Source organism: Capra hircus, chromosome 21 (genome assembly GCF_001704415.2).
Source record: "Capra hircus breed San Clemente chromosome 21, ASM170441v1, whole genome shotgun sequence".
NCBI classification, from domain to species: Eukaryota; Metazoa; Chordata; class Mammalia; order Artiodactyla; family Bovidae; genus Capra; species Capra hircus.
In genome coordinates this window covers 59357865-59373661 of record NC_030828.1, presented here as the reverse complement: position 1 = coordinate 59373661, position 15797 = coordinate 59357865, and the positions used below count along the sequence as shown (strand labels likewise).

At 42.6% G+C, this 15797-nt stretch overlaps 1 protein-coding gene across 3 annotated transcripts in view; it reads left to right on the top strand.

Moving 5' to 3' along the window:
* DICER1 (dicer 1, ribonuclease III) overlaps positions 5374–15797 on the top strand; it is a 68786-nt gene continuing 58362 nt past the window's right edge. For 2 of the 3 annotated variants that reach the window (XM_018066183.1, XM_018066181.1), the window contains exon 1: positions 5374–5660. The gene's annotated coding sequence lies outside the window, so the exon portion shown is untranslated. The remainder of the gene's footprint in view (positions 5661–15797) is intronic. The other variant, XM_018066182.1, reaches the window with a different exon arrangement.

Sequence of the window (15797 nt, the reverse complement as noted above, 5' to 3'; positions counted from 1 at the left end):
AAGAATTCTTTATATATACTGCATGCAAATAATTTATCAGATATATATTTCAGAAACATCTTTCCCAGTATGTGCTTGTCTTTCATTTTCTTACCAATATCTTCCAAAGAGCAGAAATTTAAATGATCAATTTTTAAATTAGTATAATTTATCAATTTAGAAGATTTCCTGGTTCATAGTTATTTTTTTCGTATCAAACAAACCTTGACTTAACCCAATGTTACAAAGAATTTCTCCCATGGTTTGTTCTAGAAATCTTACACTTTGAGGTTTATGTTTAAGTCAATGATATATTTGCATACCTCCTTCTCCTTACAGAAAACAGTACAATGGGAAAGACTAGAGATTTCTTTAAGAAAATTAGAGATAACAAGGGAACATTTCATGCAAAGATGGGCTCGATAAAGGACAGAAATGGTATGGACCTAACAGAAGCAGAAGATATTAAAAGGTGGCAAGAATACACAGAAGACCTATACAAAAAAGATCTTCATGACCCAGATAATCACGATGGTGTGATCACTTACCTAGAGCCAGATATCCTGGATTGTGAAGTCAAGCAGGCCTTAGGAAGCATCACTACGCACAAAGCTAGTGGAGGTGATGGAATTCCAGTTGAGCTATTTCAACTCCTAAAAGATGATCCTGTGAAAGTGCTACATTCAATATGCCAGCAAATTTGGAAAACTCAGCAGTGGCCACAGGACTGGAAAAAGTCACTTTTCATTCCAATCCCAAAGAAAGGCAATGCCAAAGAATGCTCAAACTACTGCACAATGGCACTCATCTCACATGCTAGCAAAGTAATGCTCAAAATTCTCCAAGCCAGGCTTCAACAATACATGAACCATGAACTTCCAGATGTTCAAGCTGGTTTTAGAAAAGGCAGAGGAACCAGAGATCAAATTGCCAACATCTGCTGGATCATCGAAAAAGCAAGAGTGCTCCAGAAAAATATCAATTTCTGCTTAAGCCTTTGACTATATGGATCACAAGAAACAGTGGAAAATCCTGAAAGAGATGGGAATACCAGATCACCTGATCTGCCTCACGAGAAATCTGTATGCAGGTCAAGAGGCAACAGTTAGAACTGGACATGGAACAACAGACTGGTTCCAAATAGGAAAAGGAGTATGTCAAGGCTGCATATTGTCATCCTGCTTATTTAACTTCTATGCAGAGTACATCATGAGAAACACTGGGCCGGATGAAGCACAAGCTGGAATCAAGATTGCTGGGAGAAATATCAATAACCTCAGATATGCAGATGACACCACTCTTATGGCAGAAAGTGAAGAACTAAAGAGCCTCTTGATGAAAGTGAAAGAGGAGAGTGAAAAAGTTAGCTTAAATCTCAACATTCAGAAAACTAAGATCATGGCATCTGGTCCCATCACTTCATGGCAAATAAATGGAGAAACAGTGGAAACAGTGGCAGACTTTATTTTTGGGGGCACCAAAATCACTGCAGATTGTGACTGCAGCCATGAAATTAAAAAACGCTAACTCCTTGGAGGGAAAGTTATAACCAACCTAGATAGCATATTCAAAAGCAGAGACATTACTTTGCCAACAAAGGTCCATCTTGCCAAAGCTATGGTTTTTCCAGTATCGTGTATGGATGTGAGAGTTGGACTATAAAGAAAGCTGAGTGCTGAAGAAGTAATGCTTTTGAACTCTGGTGTTGGAGAAGACTCTTGAGAGTCCCTTGGACTGCAAAAGGAGATCAAACCAGTCAATTCTAAAGGAAATCAGTCCTGAATATTCATTGAAAGGACTGATGCTGAAGCTGAAGCTCCAATACTTTGGCCACCTGATGTGAAGAACTGACTCATTTGAAAAGACTCTGATACTGGGAAAGATTGAAGGCAGGAGGAGAAGGGGACGACAGAAGATGAAACGGTTGGATGGCATCACTGACTCAATGGACATGAGTTTGAGTAGGCTCCAGGAGTTGGTAATGGACCAGGAAGCCTGACTTGCTGCAGTCCATGGGGGCTGAAAGAGTAGGATATGACTGAGCGACTGAACTGAGCATGTGTTGTGTTCAGTCGGCTAAGTTGTGACTGACTTTGTGACCCCACGAACTGCAGCATGCCAGGCTTCCCTGTCTTTCTAGTATCTCCCAGGGAGGCCTGGTGTGCTGCAATCCGTGGTGTCGCAAAGTCAGACATGACTGAGCAACTAAATTGAAATGAACATATGTCTATATATCAAAAACATGGAATTCACATCAGTACTTCCAATTCCAATCCAACCTGTCAAGCTTTCTTGCTTTTCCCCTTTCTGTATCTTAATCCCTTTCTCCAACAGTGAGAAATCTGGCTCCCCTCATCCTTTACATAGTATTCCTTTGGGAAGTCCCCTCGTACATGATAAGTCACCTGACTTTGCAGGACCGATTCCCCTACCTTCTTTGTTGGGCTCTGATCCCGACTCTGAGCTGACTTCCTAGCTGAATATAGGGGTGCCTATATTCTCCTATGAAGATGGAAAAGCAGGGGGGGATCAGTCAGGAGAGTGAGATGCACAGATGAGACAGAGACACAGAAAATTAACCACAGAATAAACACACAGAGAGTAACTTCTGGGTCCCTGAAAGCTTTCCAACTCCTGGATCTAGTCTTTTGTTAAGATGTAGCTGAATGCCTGCTCTGGGCTTTTGTGAGTTCCTGTGTCCTTCTGATAAATTCTTCCCCTTTTAAACTACTTCAGGTTGGTTTCTTTACATGCAAAGAGAGAATCTTAAACAAAGCTATATTTATATCCTGGCTTGTTCTACAGAATATGAAACAAATTGTGGAAATAATCAGGGCAAAGGGAAAATAAAAAATTAGCCCACAGAAAATGCATACCACATGGTACTGTACCATTGCTTACCGTGGGCTGAAATATTAGCTCTGAGATTTCTAGTGATCCAAACAAAGTGCGAAACACTATCCCTTATAAGATTTTATGTCTCCAGATTTAAAACAAACCAGCAATTGTAGCATGAATAGGTAGACCAGTGGAACAAAACAGAATCTAGAAGTGAACTCTTCAGCAAATGGCTGATAAATGGCAAACTCTGTAGCCATCTGGGAAAAATATTTTGATTCATACCTTATCCCATATACTCAATCAATTTTAAATGGATCAGTGTTCAATTACAAAAGACTGGAAGTCTAAATGTCCATCAATAAAGAACTGGTTAAATTAGGTGCACATCCCTGCAATAAAATGTTATGGGGATTTGAAAAAAATAGCAATTCTGTATCTATTGCTATAGACCTATATTCTTGATATATTGTTAAAAAAAGGCAAGGTAAAGTTAACGTGTATCGCATACTACCATTTTTGTAAATGAGGAATGTCTTGGCTTCTACTGTATAAAAAAATCATCTGGGAGAATGTGCAAGAAACAGTGTTTACCTGTTTGGAGCATGGGGACGGGTGCGGGAGAGTCTTTTTACTCTATACCTTTTTATGCTTTCTAATGAATGAACCATATATCTAATACTCTTTTTAAAAGTTAAAAAAAAAAAAACCTAATGAAAATCAGACAAAGCTGGTGAAGGAGAAGCTCAGCTAGTCTTGACAGACTGAGAGGACAATAGGAGAGAATGAAAATTTTACCTGCCCACAAATTTCCACTATTAGTGAACGCCAGTGCCTATCCCCACCCAGTGATGTCATTCTTCTTACAAAGGATCATCTCCAAAAAGGCTTTACTTAGCAACCTGGGGAGGCCTTCTGCCTATAGTGCAATATAAATGCTTGATACATATAAGAAAAGCTATTTCTATGGAGACCTGACAAAGAGTGTTCTGACTACCTCCTAATTTTGCCCATGAACATTCTATGTTTATGTGAAACATTTTGCCAACTGACGGTATATATAACGATCAAAATGTGAGCACTGTAGTACCAGCCCCGAAGCCAGATCCCCAGGGTTCAAATCTCAGTTGTTCACTTGTTAGCAGCTTACTTGCTAGAGGTTATGAATTTCTTTCCTCTGTTATTATAAAATGGAGGGCAAGCAACAGCCTCTGCTTTACAGGATCCACATGAAAATCAAAGTTTACAACAGCCCGTCCAATAGCAACATAATGCTAGCCACAAAAGACATTAAATACTTCCTAGAATTAAAAAAAAAACAATATTTATCCCAATATGTCAAAAACATTATCACTTTAACATGTAATGAATATAACAAATAATAGTGTGGTTTCACATTCTTCTTTGGTAAGGAACACATACATCTGATTTTCAGGTCTCTTATCTCAGTTAAGACTGTGCTGTGCTTAGTCGCTCAGCCGTGTTCGACTCTTTGCGACCCCATGGACTGTATGTAACCTGCCAGGCCGCTCTGTCTACGGGGATTCTCTAGGCAAGAATACTAGCGGGGTTGCCATGCCTTCCTCCAGGGAAATCTTCCCAATTCAGAGATCGAACCCTGGTCTCCCAAATTGCAGGCAGATTCTTTACCGTCTGAGCCACCAGGGAGACCCAGTCAACAACACTAGCCGTATTTTAAATGTTCGACGGCCCCCTTTGCATCAGCGCAGCCCTAGACAAGTCTAGCACGCGGTAGGTGCTATGTGCTCTTAGCAGAAGCATGGTTGCGGTTATGCTACCTCTTTTGGGGTAAACCAGTCTATCAGGTGAGCCGTCTGGAAGACATGCATATGTTTGGAATAAACTAATGCTATTTTCTTTTAGCCAGTCACTTACTGGCCCTCCATATTAATTCACAGCTACAAGATAAGGTGCAAGGTTCCGATCTATGCAAATAGACTATTCACATAAGTGGGGCCGCTGCCCTAATCTCATTTTCTGATCATCCTAGTTCCGGGTTGGGGGAAGGATGTGGGGTTAATTGTCTCCCCTAATGAGGAGGGCCCTGGACCACTAACCCTGGGGAAATGCAGGCGAGTGGGACGGTCCTTTAAAAAGGGGATGGGGCGGTGAAAAAGAGCGCCGAGCTCTCGGGAGAACAATTAACGGCCACGGCAAAGGGCCACGTTTAGGGGGCGGTCAGTGCCAGAAGGGGCAACCATGAAGGCGGACGAATTCCGAGCGCCAGCAGAATTCTCGCCGAGCCAAGCGAGCGTCCGCAGGCCGGGCGCGCGGGCACCCGGCGGGCGGCGAAGGTTCCCGGCCCCCGCGCGGGGCCGCGGAACGTCCGCGTCCAGCCCCGGCTCCTCTGGGCCGCAAACACCGCCAGGGGCCTCTGCCGCTCGCGTCCACTGTCTCCCGGCTCCTGAATGGCTGGGGGGCCGGGATTAACCTTTCACCGCCGCGCGCTGTCCAATCACAGGCTCTCTCTCATGCCGGCGCGGCGCGAGGGGGAGCGCGGGGGCGCTGGCGCCGGGGAGATTCTCCAAGCCGCCGTGCGCCGTTGCCGCGGGGCCGTGCGCGGGCCTCGAGCGAGCCGGGCGCTGCGCAGTCTCCGCAGGCGCCGGCGGGAGGGGTCGAGGCGGAGGCGCGGCGCGGCGCGGGCTGCTCCAGGCCCCAGGTTGGATGGAGTGACCTGACAGCGGGGAAGAGGCGACGGCGAGCGGGAGGACATGGCGGCGGCGGCGGCGGCGCCGGGCGGCACCGGGAGGCCTGGGCTGTGACGCGCGCGCCGGAGCGGGGGTCCGATGGTTCTCGAAGGCCCGCGGCGCCCCGTGCTGCAGGTGAGGCGGGCTTCCCCGGCCGCGGAGCCGCTTTTGTGTCCCGGGAGTGGGGGGCGGAGCGGGGAGCGGCTCCGCGCGCCGCCGAGGCCCGCGTGGGCTCCTGACTCAGGTGGGGAGACCGGCGCGGGGCAGATGGCGCGGCCTCCTCGCTCGGTCCTGGGCGGGGCGGGCACCCGCGCCGCCGGGCTCGGCGCAGCCCCGACTCGCTGGCGCGCGTCCTGACTCGGCGCTCCCGGGGACTTTGTGCGCGGGGTCGCCTGGGCACCCGGTGGGCACGCGGGCGCCTCCGCACCCGGAGTGGAGCGCGCGGGGGAGTCCTCGCCGCTCGCCCACCCACCCCCGGCCCGCGGATAGCTGGGCTTTGACAGGTCCGGCTGCGCGCACCAGGGTGGCGCGGGGTCCGCCGCCGCCGCGTCTCGGGAGCATCCCCGGGAGGCTGCGCGGTGGCTGGCGCTGGCCTCCTGGGTGGACACCTTCGAGGGGCCCGGGAGGGAAGGCAGGCCGGGCCCTCCTGCGCTGGCAGGAAAGCACGAGCCTTCGGGGGCGCGCCCGGGCGAGGATTGTTCGTGCTTATTGGCAGGTGACCAGCTCTCTGGGTCCCCAGGGGGCGGGTGGCCGAGGCCATCTTTTCGCCCCTCCTCTCCGATTTTTTTTTTTTTGGTGCCAGCACGCCCCTGGATCCCTGCAAAGCGAGGCTTTCGCAAAGGGTTTTTCAATCCTTGGCAAATCAGTGTATGTTTTAAGTTAGCACTGCAGATTTTTTGGGGGGCGGGGAGTGGGGGTAGACTTTCCAGAAAAGCTGAGTTCCTCCAGGGCTTTGCCCGCAGTGTAGAGCTAGCAGACCACTTAATGTGTCTTTTTAATGGGCCTGAAGATCTGCAAAGACAGATGAGCGGGGAGTATTTACTGTAGAGTGTTCAGCCCATGCTTTTGTGGAGAAAGTCATGCTTACAGGGACACCTTATTTACAGATGATCAGTCTTAAGTGTTGAGGTGACTATCGTGATTTACAAATGTTCAGGTGGTGAAAGAGTTTTAATTTGAAGTCTTTGCTTGTTTGGTGCTTTGGATTTTGCTGCTGCTGCTGCTTAGTCGCCTCGGTCGTGTCCAACTCTTGTGCTGTGGATTGTAGCCTGTCAGGCTTCTCTCTCTGTCCATGGGATTCTCCAGGCAAGAATACTGGAGCGGGTTGCCATGCCCTCCTCCAGGGCGTCTTCCCAACCCAGGGATCGAACCCGGAACTCCTGCATTGCAGGCAGAGTCTTAATCTCTGAGCCACCAGGGAAGCCCCTTGAATTTTTCTGGATCTTCACAATCCTGGTGTTCAGTTCTCTTCCTGTTGCTTGGTTTTCAAGTGCAGCAGACTCAGTGAATGGAAAAGGGCACAGATTAGGAATTAAGTAACTCGAGGCGGGGGGAAATATATATATATGTAGAATGTGTGTTAGTAAAGGTCAACTACATTGAAAATATATTGGTATTAACATTAAATTTTCTAAATACCCATTTTAGCCAAGGGCTCCAGTAATTTATTAGAGGATGGATGATGGTACAAGGTTCTGAATAAGGGTGCTAGTGAATAGTAATTTTAGTATTAATATCTTTGGGAACTAGGTGGGCATAATCAGTTTATTTTGCAAAACTTTGTTAGTAGCTCTCTGTGGCAAATCATATTACATGTAATATATGCTGTATATACTTACATATAGTTTTTCAGATTTTCATTGTGGGACATATTTTGTAATACTGTAGATTAGAAACACTACAAAGAGTGCTTTTAACATGATTGCTGTGGACATTGATTCAGAGCATCAAAATGCTGTTTTAAGAAAAGATGTACACATTTAATTTGGGGAGAAGAGACCTTCATTTCCTACAATTATTGTAATAAGGGTTTGCTTTACCTTTTATGCTGTGATCTCATCATTAAAGGTTAAGTTCTGTCTACTATATTATACCTGTGGCACTGTGAATGAGTTGTAAAGTGTGGTGGTTTTGCCATTTCTGAATTTTATTGGCTTGGTTTTAGAAAACATTTTATTTTAATGTGGCTCAAATGATTCTTATTTGATAGTGATTTCGTGGCAGTATATATAGTGGGTTGTACTTTTAGTGTAGTGCTACCTTTGAGGAAGGGTGACTTTTTGACATTGAGAGATTTATACCCTGCCACTGTCTGATGTATGAGATGCTGGTTTCGTTTGAGAAAGTAGGTATTTCTTTGACATTCTCTCACTTGTGACCTTAGCATCCTGTGGTCATTACTTGTGGCTAAAGAGTAAAGGGAAACATTTATTAATAAGAGGTTCCTGGTAATATATGCCAAGATATTTCAGGTTTTTAAATCTGTGTTTTTATTTAATCCTCACTGTGACCCTGAGACAGATTTCATATTGTCTTACTGTGCGTACATGCAAGGAAGCTAAGTCTCAGAGAGCTGTGGCTCTAGAAGGGACTGAGCCATGGCTTGATTTCTAAACCTTTGCATGTGGGCTCTTTTCCCGACATTACATTGCTGTCCAAGCGAATTTTAGGGGAACAACCTGCATAAGTTGCAGGTAAGCCCTTAATTAGTACTTGTTAGAAGAATGAAACTCTTGTCTTAAATGTTCAGGGGGCCTTTGGTTATCTGAATAAGATTCTTTCCCTTTTTTTTTTTTTTGGTCATAAAATACAGCAAAACATACCGTTTTAACCGTTTTTGATTGTACAGTTCTGTGGCGTTAAGTACATTCACATTGTTTTGCTCCCATCCCCACCGTCCATCTCCAGAACTTTCTCATCTTCCTCAACTGAAACTCTGTACCCATTAAACACTAACTCCCCATTCCACCCTCCTCCTAGGCCCAGGCAACCACCATTTTCTGTTCTGTCTCTGTGAATCTCCTGCTCACGGATATGTAGGTATGTGTCTGCTTATCCATTAATCCCCCCATGGACTCTTGGGTTGTTTGTATCTTTTGGCCTTGTGAGCGATGCTCCTATGAACAAATAGCGAAAATAACAAAACATATTTGTACAAAGGTGAACAAATACCTGTTGGAACCCTAGCTTCTACTTCTTTGGAGTATCTCCCCAGAAGTGGTCCAGTTGTTTCTTGATCATCAGCACGTTTGACTCAGAACTTACTGCTGAGTTTTCTCAGGGTTGTTCAGGTGGTTGTACTGTATTAAGTGAAGTCGCGAAGTTGTGTGCGACCCTTAGCGACCCCATGAACTGCAGCCTACCAGGCTCCTCTGTCCATGGGATTTTCCAGGCAAGAGTACTGGAGTGGGGTGCCATTGCCTTCTCCGGTATTACAAATAGGAACTGTTTGTTAATAGAAGACTTTAATTTTCTTGAAACCCAGGATTTACTTATTTTTATGATCTCAGTTCCTACCAGCGTTTGGCAAGTAACTGCGTTGATTCATTTGGTCCATCATGGAGCTCTGTTGGATGGCAAAGGAAGGTACCCCTCGGGTCCGTGTTTAACTTGCGTAAATATTAAGTTGGGGCTGAGTGACTTGTCCTTGTGCTCTGCATTGTGGATGTTCCAGCGTTCAGCTCATTTTCAAAGCCCAGTGGGTGTATGTGCTTTATTATTTATCTACTTTGAGAAAGGATTTGAGGTGGTCTTATAATAGATGTTTGAGAGAACAGTGACAATAATGGTGACGGTTGAAGGAGGGGTAGAGTGTGGAGGGAGCTGGAGAGAATTAGAAGAGAAGCTTAGGACAAGGATAATTAGCGTCTGCATGTTACTAAAGGTTTTCATTTTTTAAATATTGATCAAAGAAGAAGAGGAAGCAGGACTAATTGTAGTTGATATTGATTAATGAAAGGAAGTATACCAGTTAAGCAGGAAAAAGCAGACTTTTCTCTTGTATGATGAATACGCATCTGAATTCTTATGTAAAATGACATTAACAATATGTGGAGAAACCATTTTACATTTTACAAATGATGGAGAAATATTTCTCACATGCCATTTTAGAGAAACTGGATATAGGCCTCAGGCATAATGGAAAGCTTTAGTAACGTAGATATAGACATTCTGGTGATTTGATTCACTAGAGTTTAGTTAATTTATCTTTCAGACGATACCCTCGTATGTCGGTTGTGTCATTCAGGCTTTTGACAGATGCTGAATAATAATTCATTCACAAATGTACTCTTTTCCAGATCATATAGGCAGTCAGGATTTTTAGGATTCTCTCTGCCAGTCTTTGGGAATGTGTGTCGGTCTAAAACGTAGGATTGCTTGTATGAAGGTATATACTCTGTGAATGAATACAGAGAGAAAAGCCTTATTTTTGAGGTCCAGTTGATGAAATTGAAATTTTCAGTCATGTAAGAAGGTCTTTGTTAAAAAAATTTTGAGTATTGGTGGTTCTTTTTAAGTATTCAAGGCTGCTATCCATTTTAAGTAGGTGACTAAGAAGATGCCCCAAGAAAACTTGTGTGAGGATGTCAGTAAGAGTTACTAGATTCAAGACATGGAAGACTTGAATTTTGGCCTTAGTATTCTGATTTTTGAAGCTCATGGTAACATTAAGTATCATGCTCTGTTAAATGTATTATCCTTTCAAACAAATAGCATTTAAGGATAGTAAGGGTAGAACAGAACGTGCTGACATAAACAAGGTGCTCAGATTTGCTGAGTGAATAAATTAGTTTATTTTATATTAGTTTTTAAAAGACTTAGAAGCTAACAGTTCTGTGTAAAGTAATATTGCTTACATCATTACTCTTCTGATTTTGGACAGATTATGCTGCCTGGTTCTTCAAGTGGGGACACATGATTAGGTGTATGGAGGCATTATGGACAGAGAGAATTAAGAATTTCATAGAAGAAAACTGCTATTAAATTGGGAGTTTTCCTGGCGGTGTAGGCTTTCTTACTGCTGAAGCTGGCTAACCCTGAAAGCTGTCGTGGTGGTTCTTTTTTCGGTGACAGCTCAATGTGTGCAATAAAGTAGGAATTTAGAAAACACATTTGGAAATTCTCTTGAGGATTAGAACATGTCAGCGAACCAGAATTTTAAAATAAAGTGTTTAAAGAGCTCAGATAATGAGAGAAGGATCTCAGTTTAAGAGCTGATCTTTGACATGATGTAGAAAGGTTCTTTGGTTAAGGAGTTAGGTCAGTAATCCTGTTTGAAGGGAAAGAGAAAGGCAGTGGCAGAGACTTTTGAGAGGGTAAGTTTAACATGATGAGCCAGAGCTTTAAATGGTGTCCCCTCATGCCTGTCCCGCTGCTTGGCCGTCACTCAAGAGTAGCTCCTATTAGTTGTATCTTCAGCTATTTTCCTTTTGCAAAATTAAATCTACTAATATTTTATCGAAGCATTATAAGAATGTTTAAGAGCAAGTCTTTGGTGTCAGAGGGGTTCAAATTCTGCTTCCTTCAGTTTATCCTTGAGGAGCACAGGGTGTCTGGTGGTCTTTCTGAGTCAGCTCTCTCATCTGAAATCCGGTCTTGATAGTAGTACATACTTCTTGAGGTTGTAAGGAAAAATTGAGTTTCTTAAACCTTTAGCCCAGTTCTAGCCCACGATCAGCATTTCATAAAATTTAGCTGATATTGCTTCAAATATGTACATTAGAGGAAATATATTCTTAATGTGATTTGATTATGTTGTGCTTTCTCCCCAAATTTTTGAATGTTGAGGTGTATGTTTAGTTTTATAATGGAAGATGAAAAAGAAAAAGGGCTTGAGAGCAGTATTTCACAACTAAGTCTTCTATGTGAGGGCTTCCCTTGTGGCTCAGCTAGTAAAGAATCCGCCTGCAATGTGGGAGACCTAGGTTTGATCCCTGGGTTGGAAAGATCCCCTGGAGGAGGGAAAGGCTACCCACTCCAGTACTCTGGCCTGGAGAACTCCATGGACTGTAGTTCATGGGGTCCCAAAGGGTTGGATATGACTGAGTGGCTTTCACTTCATTCTATGTAAGGCTTGTCTGTAGTGCATCAGATGGTTCAGCTTAGTTGGGTCCCTGTAGTAGTGATACCAAGCATAATAGAGCCTTAAATATTGCTAACTTTCCTATATAACCATCATTCCTCTATTGTGTATGAGTAAGCGCATTATCCTTGAATCTATTATTTTGAAGTAGCATAAACTTTTTATATATGTCATATGTACTTGATATAGCCCTGTGGGTCTTATTCTTTGGAGATTCCTGATTTGACAAAAGATATGAATCTTATCCCCAGAAAAAAAGTACACGTGCATATTCAGAATTTTGTATACATTTATAGGAGGTACAGGGACCTCTGTGGGACCCCGTCCATGGATGCCAACTTAGACTATATCTGCACAAATAAAGAGAAGTAATTGGTTAACCAAGGAACAACACAATTCCAGAAAACTGAGGCAGACATGATCAGTGGAATGAGTGACCAGTGTAAAATAATGAGTGGTTAGGAAACCTGTGTTCTAGTTTGGCTTTACTTCTAAATAACTAGATGTGTCTTTAAGGGCAGGTCGCCCTGGCCTTTCTATACTTAGTTTTGGTTTTCTCGCTTTTAAACTGAGAACATTTGTAAGCCTCCAGAGTCTTGTGGTTGGTAATCTCTGAAGCACTCATGTAATTCAGAGACTTCTCCGTTTCAAGCTGAATCTAGATCAAATGTGAGACCTGGAAAAGAGAGGCTGTATTTGTTAAGCATGGAGGTCGTATATAGTGACCATAAGAAAGTAGTGGTGGAATCATGAGATGTTCTGAGCGGGAAACTTAAGGTGAAAACCCCGGGAAGTAAAGCTTGGAAAGTAGATCAGGTCGGATATTGCCTTCAGTTCAGCGCTCAGTCGTGTCCGACTCTTTGTGACCCCATGAATCTCAGCATGCTAGGCCTCTCTGTCCATCACCATCTCCTGGAGTTCACTCAGACTCACATCCATCGAGTCAGTGATGCCATCCAGCCATCTCATCCTCTGTCATCCCCTTCTCCTTCTGCCCCCAATCCCTCCCAGCATCAGAGTCTTTTCCAGTGAGTCAACTCTTTGCATGAGGTGGCCAAAGTACTGGAGTTTCAGCTTTAGCATCATTCCTTCCAGAGAAATCCCAGGGCTGATCTCCTTCAGAATGGACTGGTTGGATCTCCTTGCAGTCCAAGGGACTCTCAAGATTCTTCTCCAGTACCACAGTTCAAAAGCATCAATTCTTCAGTGCTCAGCCTTCTTCACAGCCCAACTCTCACATCCATACATGACTACTGGGAAAACCATAGGATGGCAAAATCTTTCAGAGAGAATTGAGTCTTTTCATCTTTTGTCTCTGCGTCTAGTACAGCTTTGTTGTTATTCGGTCGCTCAGTCGTGTCCGACTCTTTGTGACCCCATAGACTGCAGCCCACCAGGCTTCCCTGTCCTACACCATCTCCCGGAGCTTGCTCAAACTCATATCCATGATTTGGTGATGCCATCCACCCATCTCATCCTCTGTCACCCCCTTCTCCTCCTGCCAGCATTCTTGCCATGAACTGTATGAGAGGTACAGCTTCGTAAATGATTATTAATGAATGAGAATCTGATAGGAGCTGTTTAACTTTTGATCTGATCCTTATGATGAAGAACAAGTAGCCCACTGAGAGGCCTCTGATACTATGAATGAGGAAAAGTATTTGATAGGCACTCTTGTATTTTAATTTTAAAAGCTTATTAAATTTTGTATATAACACAATACTGGGATTACCTGCCTTTGTCCATAGACTTGTATATTGTATAACTGAACGTTAAAAAGAAAAAAAAACCCTAATTAAAAAATCTTTATAAGTACCTCTCACATATAATAAACTCAAGTAATTTATGTTAGATCAAACATAATTTTGGTGTTTGGAGGAAAATACATAATTTTGTTGATCTATGAACAAATAATAGAACAAACTAAATTAGACATTTAAATGCAGTGTGTATATTCTACTGGAGTTTAGACAAGCTATAATTCCCAAATGCTATTAGTACTTAAAAAGAGTAATTCTTTATTGCTAATGTAATATATGGACTTCAGTTTCCAACTCTTCTTCAATAAAATATATGAAATGAAGCATTGTTAGAGGGTGCTTTCTTTTGGGGATAATTTGTTAAAAAATAGTTTTCATTGACATATGACATAGTTGTGAGGAAGAATACTAAACTATTATTTATAATCAATCTTTATAAATCTCTACCTTTTTTGTTGCTGAACATTAGGAGAATTCGGGGAAGCTTTTTACATATGAGTTGGGTGCATATTTTGGCCTGGAGTAGGGAAATAAATAATTTTCCTAAGGCCTCTTTAGCACCCACACGCTTAAACATATATATGCATGTGTGAAATCTGTCTTGCCTTAGCAGCAAATGCTCTGGCAAAATGCTTACCTGTGTTGTCTATACTGAGTGGTGAAAAAGTTACATTGTGCATAGTTACATAGTTACAAAGTTGTTACAAAGTTACATAGTTACAAAGTTACATAGTACATTACATAGTACATTCTATAATATTAATTTATCTAATTATTTCACTATGTCTGAACCCCCTTTATGTTAATCATCTCTCTTAAAGTAGCACTTACTTATTCCACTGGAGAAAGAAGTCATTAGGTAGCGTTTGTATCAAGGAGTTTAGTCTTCAGCTAAATGTGATAAAGATACTGAAAAAAAATGGAGAGATATAGTCTGTTAGTGTGTATTTATTGAGTACCTATGTTCCTAGACTCGAAAGGCCAGGAGAACTATCCATCGACAGGGCTGATTTAAGTTGCTACAGCTTCACAATACAGGATTGGGAACTCACGTATACCCGTGGCGGATTCATGTCAATGTATGGCAAAACCAATACAGTATTGTAAAATATAAATAAATAAATTAATTAATTTTAAAAAACACAATGTTTACTTATCTGTGTTTGTGCAGATTCAGTTAAAATATTCATTGGGCATCTGTTAATCTTAAATTGGGTCCATTCTTTTTCAACCCCCTGGAGAGAGCAAAAGGAACATATCCACACAGATATTTTGATTGGTAAGTCAGTGTAAACTGACACTTCCTTTGAGACCATGGTGTTTTGTATATTGTGGAAATAAAAGTTGGGAGTCAACCAAATGCTAAGTAGAATCCCACCTCTCCTATTTATTAGTCAAATGGTCTTGGGCAAGTTATTTCAAATCCTTGTAAAGTGGAGTTAATGCTTGTCTTCGTGTTGCTTTGTGGATTAGACCAAATGATAGACTGTAAATGCTTAATAAAAGTCATTTTTGTCATTTTCCTTCTTTACTCTGATACTGTACTTAACCATGGTAAATGAAGAATTTTTTTACACATTGTATTGAGGATTGTTTACTTCTTTAAAATTAACTTTAAATGAAATCACTTTAAGTTGATACACAGGAAAACACATAAATCACAAGGACACACAAAGTGAACACGCTTGTAACCAGTGCCCAGAAGGAACACGTATGACCCGTATCTTATAAGGTTTTCTAAATGCCCCCTCTCAGGCACTTCCCTCTCCCCTCACCAGCCTCTTCCAAAAAAGAGCAAACATCATCCCCACTTAATTACTTTTCCTTATTTTTAACTTTCTATCATGGAAATTAAGGTTTTGTGTTCAGTTTTTTTTTTTACTGAAGATTCTAAATGTGTGAGTCACTCTCTGTTGCATCATCAAGTTACAGCATTTAATCACGTGATACGTCAGTATTTACTTGTCTTTTATATTGTTTTTAAATTCAATTAATTTATGGCTGTGCTGGGTCCTCATTGCTGCGTGGGCTGCTCTCTAGTTAACGTGCGTGGGCTTCTCGTCGTGGTGGCCTTTCTTCATTTATTCAAGAAGGTCGCACTTGTGCCTGGAACTTGGACTGGTTCTGGATATAGGGATTATATGTTTTACATTTCCTAAGGTCTCTTTAGCATCCCACACTTAAACACATATGCATGTATGAAATCTGTCTTGCCTTAGCAAGAAATGCTCTAGCAAAATGCTTACCTGTGTTGTTTATACTGAGTGCCAAAAAACTTTTTAAACTGTGTTTTAACTGAAGCTGCTGACTTTGTGAAAACTGAAGATTGGGGAGCAGATAGCAGGGGATGGTGTGTGCGAAGGCTCTGAGCTGGGAAGGAGCTTGACAGAGGGTCTGAGGTCCTATGACCAGCGGGACCTGGGGGAGCTA